Genomic DNA, 9,039 nt, shown 5'->3' on the forward strand with positions numbered 1-9,039 from the left:
TGGACATAAAAGTGTGGACGATGAGAATTAATGGAGATTGAAAGCATAGGTGCATTTCCATTGTGTTTTAACGGGCTAAAGAAGGCATTATGGGTATCTCCTATCTCAAAGCCCACCAACTATTTGACTGCTAGTGTTCTTATTGATGTAGTGATAATTACTCCTGCAGTGTATCACTTGTGTCACTATGTATCTTGTATTATCATCACTTATTCACTTATTCTCTATGTGTCACTGTCAAGCACTTCACTTACTTACCCACTGCTTCAATAACACTCTGAATTTATGGCCTCCGCACACTGAAACTCTAAGGTATCTCTCTCTCTCTCTCTCTCTCTCTCTCTCTCTCTCTCTCTCTCTCTCTCTCTCTCTCTCTCTCTCTCTCTCTCTCTCTCTCTCTCTCTCTCTCTCTCTCTCTCAGATATTAATCCAGTTTTATTTATTTCAGATTGTGTTAAGAATATGGAGAAAGACGGACCAAGGCAAGAAGAGGAGGAGGAGGAGGAGGAGGAGAGAAGAAGAAGAAGAAGAAGGAAGAGGTGGAGGAATATGAGAAGAGGAGGAAGAAGAAAGAGAGAAAAGAAAAGGTAAAATAATAAACATTGTCATTTCATAAAGTTTTTGCTATTTCAATTCTCTCTCTCTCTCTCTCTCTCTCTCTCTCTCTCTCTCTCTCTCTCTCTCTCTCTCTCTCTCTCTCTCTCTCTCTCTCTCTCTCTCTCCTCTCTCTCTCTCTCCTCCTCCTCCTCCTCCTCCTCCTCCTCCTCTTCTTCTTCTCATCCTTCCTCCTCCTCCTCTCCTCTCCTCCTCCTCCTCCTCCTCCTCCTCCTCCTCCTCCTCCTCCTCCTCCTCCTCCTCCTCCTCCTCCTCCTTCTTCTTCTTCTTCTTCTCTTCTTCTTCCTCATCCTTCCTTTTCCTCCTCCTCCTCCTCCTCCTCCTCCTCCTCCTCCTCCTCCTCCTCCTCCTCCTCCTCCTCCTCCTCCTCCTCTTCCTTCTTCTTCTTCTTCTTCTTCTTCTTCCTCCTCTTCTTCATCATCCTCCTCCTTTTCCTCCTCCTCCTCCTCCTCCTCCTCCTCCTCTCCTCCTCCTCCTCCTCCTCCTCCTTCTTCTCCTCTTCTTCTTCTTCTTCTTCTTCTTCTTCTTTCTTCTTCTTCCTCCTCTCCTCCTCCTCCTCCTCCTCCTCCTCCTCCTCCTCCTCCTCCTCCTCCTCCTCATCCTCTAATACTTTCCTCCTCCTCCTCCTCCTCCTCCTCCTCCTCCTCCTCCTCCTTCTTCTTCTTCCTCTCTTCTTCTTCTTCTTCTTCTTCTTCTTCTTCTTCTTCCTTCTTCTTCTTCTTCTTTCTTCTTCTTCTTCTTCTTTTCTTCTTCTTTTTCTCTCTTCCTTCTTCTTCTTCTTCTTCTTCTTCTTCTTCTTCTTCTTCTTCTTCTTCTTCTCTCTCCTCTTCTCCTCTCCTCTCCTCCTCCTCCTCCTCCTCCTCCTCCTCCTCCTCCTCCCTCCTCCTCTCCTCCTCCTCCTCCTCCTCCTCCTTCCTCCTCTTCTTCTTCTTCTTCTTCTTCTTCTTCTTCTTCTTCTTCCTCTTTCTTCCTCCTCCTCCCTCCTCCTCCTCCTCTTCTCTTCTCTTCTCTTCTCTTCTTCTTCTTCCTCTTCTTCTTCTTCTTCTTCTCCTCCTCCTCCTTCCTCCTCCTCCTCCTCCTCCTCCTCCTCCTCCTCCTCCTCCTACTATTACTATTAATACTATCCCAGTGTGACCTGTGTGACCTCTGACCTTTTGCCGCAGGACTCCTTGGACTGCAACTTCACTGTGACCCGAGAGGAGGTGGCCACTCAACGCTGAGGTCACACGACTCCCTTTCTTATGCAGGTCAGTGGTGTGGTGTGTGGTGTGCAGAGGTGTGGTTGGGTTAGGTAGGTTGGGTTGGCCTGGGTAAGATTTTGAAGCCATTTTTAGGCAGTTTGGCATGTTTGGAGGGTATTTTTAAACAGTTTGGCATGTTTTAAGGACATTTTTGACAGTTTGGCATGTTTTGAGGGTATTTTGAGACAGTTTGGCATGTTTTGAGGATATTTGAAAACAGTTTGACATGTTTTATGGCCATATTGGCATGTTTTGAGGGGATTTTGAGACTGACATGTTTAGAGGGCATTTTAATACAGATACAGTTTGGAGGGCATATTAAGACAGTTTGGTATGTTTTGAGGACAATTTAAGAGAGTTTGCCAGGTTTTGAGGCCATTTGAAGACAGCTTGGCAGGTTTTGAGGGCACATTAAGACAGCTTGTTATGCTTTGAGGGGAATTTAAGACAGTCTGGCAGGGTTTGAGGACACTGTAAGACAGTTTAGCATGTTTTGATGGCATTTTAAGACAGTTTGGCATTGTAAGGGTATTTTAAGACAGTTTGGCATGTTTTGAGGGTATTTTGAGTCATTTTGGCATATTTCAGGGCAATTTAAGACAGTGGCATGCTTTGAGGGCAATTTAAGAGTTTGGCATATTTTGAGGGTATTTTGAGACAGTTTGACGTATTTTATGGCCATATTGAGACAGTTTGGCATGTATTGAGAGCATTTTGAGACAGTTTGACATGTTTTGAGCGCATTTTAAGACAGTTTCGAGGGCATATTGAGACAGTTTGGTATGTTTTGAGGGTATGTTAGGTCAATTTTGGAGGTTTTTAGGGAAATTGAAGACAGTTTGGCAGATTTGGAGGGCATATTAAGGCAGTTTGTTATGTTTTGAGGGAAATTTGAGACAGTTTAGCTGGTTTTGAGGCCATTTTAAAATAGTTTGGCATGTTTTGAAGACATTTTAGACAGTTTGGCATGTTTAAGGGCATATTAAGACAGTTTGACATGTTTTCATGGCATATTAAGAGAGTTTGGCAGATTTTGAGTTCAATTTAAGAAAGTTTGGCAGGTTTTAATGGCATCTTTCACACCACTAGTTCTTGCATCTAGCACGCCACATTCTCTCCAGGAACTCTTTCACAGCCTCAATCATCCTTCCATTCATCTCCCCACATAGTCCCAGCAGCACCACCATCCATTCCCTTCCTGTCATCTCCACTCTGTCATGCCCCAGCTCCCTCAGCACCACTTGCATCATCTCATACCTGTCTCTGGCATACTTCACACACTCCAGCACCACATGCTCCACCCTCTCATCCTAGAAGAGTGTACGGTTTAAAATGTGGACATAGAAGTGGCAAGGATGACAGTTAAGGGAGATGGAAAGCATATATGTTGATTTAGAAGAGTCGGCACTGTCCCCAAGAAACCATCCCGCGTGCTCGCCTTGATTCCTGGCTCCCACGCATAAGGAGAGGAGAGAGAGAAAGAATATGAAAACGAATAAGGAGAGAGAGAGAGAGAATATGATAACAACTAAGGAAAGAGAGAATATGAAAACGAATAAGGAAGAGAGAGAGAGAGAGAGAGAGAGAGAGAATATGGTAACGAATAAGGCAGCGTTTCTCAATCTTTTTAGCCTTGCGTAACCCTTCAAATACATGACATGTCTCAAGGAACCCCTACACAAAAACAAAATTATATACCATATATTTCTCTTTTAATGTGATGTCAAATCTGCTGGGTGGAGGAACTGCGAAGGGGGAGCCGGGAATCGAGGCGAGCGCATGGGATGGTTTCTCGGGGACAGTGCCGAAGAGTGTATGGTTTTAAATGTGGACATGGAAGTGTGGAGGATGAGAAGTGGCCAGGCAGCCCTGCACTGCATGCTTCCCTCCATACTTTCTCTGTCTTATCTGATCCCTTTCCTGACATGTCAAACTGTCTCAAAATGCTCTCAATACATGCCAAACTGTCTCAATATGGCCATAAAATATGTCAAACTGTCTCAAAATACCCTCAAAATATGCCAAACTCTTAAATTGCCCTTAAAGTATGCCATACTGTCTTAAATTGCCCTGAAATATGCCAAACTGTCTCAAAATACCCTCAAAACATGTCAAACTGTCTTAAAATACCCTTAAAAAATGCCAAACTGTCTTAAAATGTCATCAAAACATACCAAACTGTCTTACAGTGTCCTCAAACCCTGCCAAACTGTCTTAAATTCCCCTCAAAGCATAACAAACTGTCTTAATATGCCCTCAAAACCTGCCAAGTTGTCTTCAAATGGCCTCAAAACCTGGCAAACTGTCTTAAATTGTCCTTAAAACATACTAAACTGTCTTAATATGCCATCCAAACTGTATCTGTATTAAAATGCCCTCAAAACATGTCAGTCTCAAAATACCCTCAAAACATGTCAATATGGCCATAAAACATGTCAAACTATTTTCAGATATACTCAAAACATGCCAAACTGTCTCAAAATACCCTCAAAACATGCCAAACTGTCTAAAATGTCACTTCACTTATTCACTTATTCTCTATGTGTCACTGTCAAGCACTTCACTTACTTACCCACTGCTTCAATAACACTCAATTTATGTATGGCCTCCGCACACTGAAACACTAAGGTCTCTCTCTCTCTCTCTCTCTCTCTCTCTCTCTCTCTCTCTCTCTCTCTCTCTCTCTCTCTCTCTCTCTCTCTCTCTCTCTCTCTCTCTCTAAATTTAATCCAGTTTTATTTATTTCAGATTGTGTTAAGAATATGGAAAAAGACGGACCAAGGCAAGAAGAGGAGGAGGAAGAGGAAGAGGAAGAAGAAGAAGAAGAAGAAGGAAGATGTGGAGGAATATGAGAAGAAGAGGAGGAGAAGAAGAAAAGAGAGAAAAAGAAAAGGTAAAATAATAAATATTGTCATTTCATAAAGTTTTGCTATTTCAATCTCTCTCTCTCTCTCTCTCTCTCTCTCTCTCTCTCTCTCTCTCTCTCTCTCTCTCTCTCTCTGATATTAATCCAGTTTTATTTATTTCAGATTGTGTTAAGAATGTGGAGAAAGATAGACCAAGGCAAGAGGAAGAAGAGGAGGAGTAGGAGGAAGAAGGAAGAGGTGGAGGAGGAGGAAGAAAGAAGAGGTGTTGGAAGATGAGAAGAGGAGGAGAAGAAGAAAAGATTAAAAAAGAAAAGGTAAAATAATAAATATTGTCATTTTATAAAGTTTTTGTTATCTCTCTCTCTCTCTCTCTCTCTCTCTCTCTCTCTCTCTCTCTCTCTCTCTCTCTCTCTCTCTCTCTCTCTCTCTCTCTCTCCTTCCTCCCTCCCTCCCCCTTCCTTCCTTCCTTCCTTCCTTCCTTCCTTCCTTCCTTCCTTCCTTCCTTCCTTCCTTCTTTCTTTCTTTCTTTCTTTCTTTCTTTCTTTCTTTCTTTCTTTCTTTCCTTCCTTCCTTCCTTCCTTCCTTCCTTCCTTCCTTCCTTCCTTCCTTCCTTCCTTCCTTCCTCCTCCCTCCTCCCTCCTCCTCCTCCTCCTCCTCCTCCTCCTCCTCCTCCTCCTCCTCCTCCTCCTCCTCCTCCTCCTCCTCCTCCTGTGCTACTACTATTACTATTATTACTATCCCAGTGTGACCTGTGTGACCTCTGACCTTTTGCGGCAGGACTCCCTTGGACTGTGACCTCACTGTGACCCAAGAGGAGGTGGCCACTCAACGCTGAGGCCACACGGCTCCCTTCCTTATGCAGGTCAGTGGTGTGGTGTGTGGTGTGGTTAGTTGGGTTGGGCTGCGTTAGGTAAGGTTTTGAGGCAGTTTGGCATGTTTGGAGGGTATTTTCAAACAGTTTAGCATGTTTTGAGGGCATTTTAGACAGTTTGGCATGTTTGAGAGCATAGATTGGGTTGGGAGCAATATGGATTTTGAAAGGGTAATGCAATATTTGGCCTGAGGATGGTAACAGAAAGAGCAGTTGAAATGCAAAAAGATGTATACATGTGTTTGGTGGACTTTGAGAAAGCCTTTGAGACGATTAGACAGGAGGAAATGATTGACGTGTTAAAGGAGATTGGATTGGATGGCAAAGATGTAACAATGATAAATAACCTATACTGGGAACTAAAAGCAGCAATAAGAATAAAAAATAAAAACACAGAATGGGTAGAGATACAGAGAGGAGTGTGGCAAGGCTGTGTACTCTCACCAGACACAGAATGGGTTGAGATACAGAGAGGAGTGTGGTAAGGCTGTGTACTATCACCAGACTTGTTCTCGTTGTATGGACAAAAATGTTTGGAGGAGATGGAAGAAATGGAGGGAATTTGCATTGGGGGAAGAAACACAAACAACATACGTTATGCGGACGATACAGTTTTAGCGGCAGATTCCGAGGTAAAATTGCAAGCACTCATAGATAGTTTAACCCTTAACGTTCGGTGATTGTTTCGGGATGATTGTAGCGTGGCGTGCAGAGAAGCAGGGATCGTTCCGGGAATCATGATTTTTCGGCGCTAAACGTTTGAATCTCTCCCCCTCACTGTTGGTCCTTGGGCAAGTGGAAGTCTCTGGCATCTTTTCTCACTCACCTCTTTGAGCCTGGAGACATATGTTCCCTCACATAGGTCATCTTTTCCCATTTTGAGGCAACATCTAGCAATCCCGTGACCCGGAGTTAGGTTTCGGTACTCCGAGTGATGTTATGTCAGTTTTACTCGGTAATGACATTGAGGATAGTGGTGAAAATGAAGACAGTGATTTTTTTATTAAGACAGAAGAAAGTGAAGACTCCAGTAGTGATTCTGATAGTGATCTGGGAGACAGAGGCCAACCCTCACAGCGACGTTCATAAACCTCCTCACATACTCCCCTCGAACAATGCGCTGGTGTGTGTCACCCATGGTTGCCTCTACAGGACTGTGCTTGTCGGCCAAGTCACGTCAGTCCCATTGCCAAGAAGAGTTGCCACATTCCAATTATTATAAAAATCCACAATATTTGTAATATGTGGTTTATTTTTATTTTTCTGTTTTGAACATCATTTCATCTGAGTTCACATTTTCATGACATGAAAGTGCAAAAGTTCCTACTTTTACATCAAATTCATATGCCCAAATGGAGAGAGAGAGAGAGAGAGAGAGAGAGAGAGAGAGAGAGAGAGAGCATGGTGTTATCTGAGCTTGGGGGGTATTTCTTAGCGGCGGATTCTGCCATGAATTTTTTGACGTGCAATAACTTTGGTGTGAGAGGTGATGACATGTTGAAAACTATATTGTTGTACTCAGAATAACACAAAGAAATATGCTTTTATGAGGAAAAGAATATTTTTAGCATTTTTGACAGGTGTGATTTTTCCTCGCTGTAACAGACAGAAAGTAAATCAACCCCCCGTACTTTAAGGGGTAAGAAAGATAATGACCAATATTAGCATGAATATAACTCTAAGAAAACGTATACTCAAGCGTTATGTATGATCCACATTAACGTATGGCTCTGAGACATGGACGATAAAGAAGAACATGATCAAAAGGTTAGAAGCAGTAGAAATGTGGTTCATGCAAAGAATGCTGAGAATCCCTTGGAGTGCACGGATCACTAATGAAGGATTGAGAAGAGTAGTAATGGAAAAAACACCGGTGAAGAGTATCAGGAGGAGACACCTCAATTTTGTGGGCCATGTACTGAGAGGACATGGACTGTGGGAGAGAATGCTTGTTGGGGAGAGTATAAGGAACCAGCGAGAGGAAGACAGAGGGTCAAGTTTATGGACACATTGGTGAAACACGTCAGTGAGGGCTGGACAACTGTGGATCGGTTTGGAGTGGCTCAAAACAGAGGAGGATGATGTTCCATGGTCGCCGACGTCACGTGACAGGCACCTCGGTAAGGGTAAAGATAAAGGGTTGGGTTGGGTTAGCTTGGGTTGTGCTGGGTTGTTTTGGGTTAGTTTGGGGTTGGGTTGGGTTATGTTGGGTTGTTCTGGGTTAACTTGGGTTGTTTTGGGCTTGGGTTAGGTTGAGTTAGGTTGGGTTATGCTGGGTTGTTCTGGGTTAACTGGTTGTTTTTTGGGTTGGGTTGAGTTGGGTTGGGTTATGATGGGTTGTTTTGGGTTAACTTTGGTTGGGTTGGGTTGGGTTGAGCTGGGTTGGGTTGGGTTAGGTTAATTTCTGTTCAGTTTAGTTAAGTTAGGTTGAGTTCTGTTAGGTTTGGTTGAGTTGCGTTCAGTTCAGTTTACAAAATAGTGAAGGTGACTCAATGTAAACCTATCATTACAGGAAAGTCAAGCCAATAGACACACTGCACCACCAAGCAAGCCAAGACAAGCCACAATGCAACACAAGCCTTCTACAACGCCTACAGCCATCAGCAACACCCAGAGTACAAGACAACACCTGGAGTCATGAAGAACAGTTAGGATGGATAAGCAGTTTGGAATGTTATTTTTTTAAGGACATTTTAAGACAAGTTTGGCATGTTTTTCAGGGCATTCTAAGAGAGTTTGGCATGTTTTATGGTATTTTAAGACCATTTGGCATGTTTTTATGGTGAAGATATTGGCCATTAATCTTCTGATGTCTATAAACCTTTCCTAATGTCAATAAAATGGTCTAATGGTACTCAAATCTCAAGGTAAAAATGTCTTCTAGTACTGAAGGGGTTAAAATAGTGAAGACTGTGGCCATTAATCTTGACACCTCCATAGACCCTTGCTGATGTCAATAAAATGGTCTAATGGTACACAAATGTCAAGGTAAAAATGTGTCCCAGTACTGAAGGGGTTAAAATAGTGAAGACTGTGGCCATTAGTCTTCTGATGTCTATAGATCTTTCCTAATGTCAATAAAATGGTCTAATGGTACACAGATCTCAAGATGTCCCAGTATTGAAGGGGATAAAATAGTGAAGACTGTGGCCATTATTCTTCTGCCCTCTATAAACCTTTCCTAATGTCAATAAAATGGTCTAATGGTACACAAATGTCAAGGTAAAAATGTGTCCCAGTACTGAAGGGGTTAAAATAGTGAAGACTGTGGCCATTAACCTTCTTATGTCTATAAACCTTTCCTAATGTCAATAAAATGGTCTAATGGTACACAGATCTCAGGGTAAAAATGTGTCCCAGTCCTGAAGGGTTTAAAATAGTGAAGACTGTGGCCATTATTCTTCTGCCCTTTATAAACCTTTCCTAAAGTCAATAAAATGGTCTA

General features: G+C 42.8%; 1 long non-coding RNA gene across 1 annotated transcript; it reads left to right on the top strand.

Moving 5' to 3' along the window:
• The first annotated feature begins 4,976 nt into the window (after positions 1-4,976).
• Positions 4,977-8,291, top strand: LOC123502437. The gene is made up of 3 exons (XR_006674066.1): positions 4,977-5,037; positions 5,501-5,585; positions 8,107-8,291. It is a non-coding gene; the product is annotated as an uncharacterized LOC123502437 (long non-coding RNA).
• Positions 8,292-9,039: the final 748 nt, after the last annotated feature.

The sequence above is a fragment of the Portunus trituberculatus genome, chromosome 11 (assembly GCF_017591435.1).
Source record: "Portunus trituberculatus isolate SZX2019 chromosome 11, ASM1759143v1, whole genome shotgun sequence".
Classification (NCBI taxonomy): Eukaryota; Metazoa; Arthropoda; class Malacostraca; order Decapoda; family Portunidae; genus Portunus; species Portunus trituberculatus.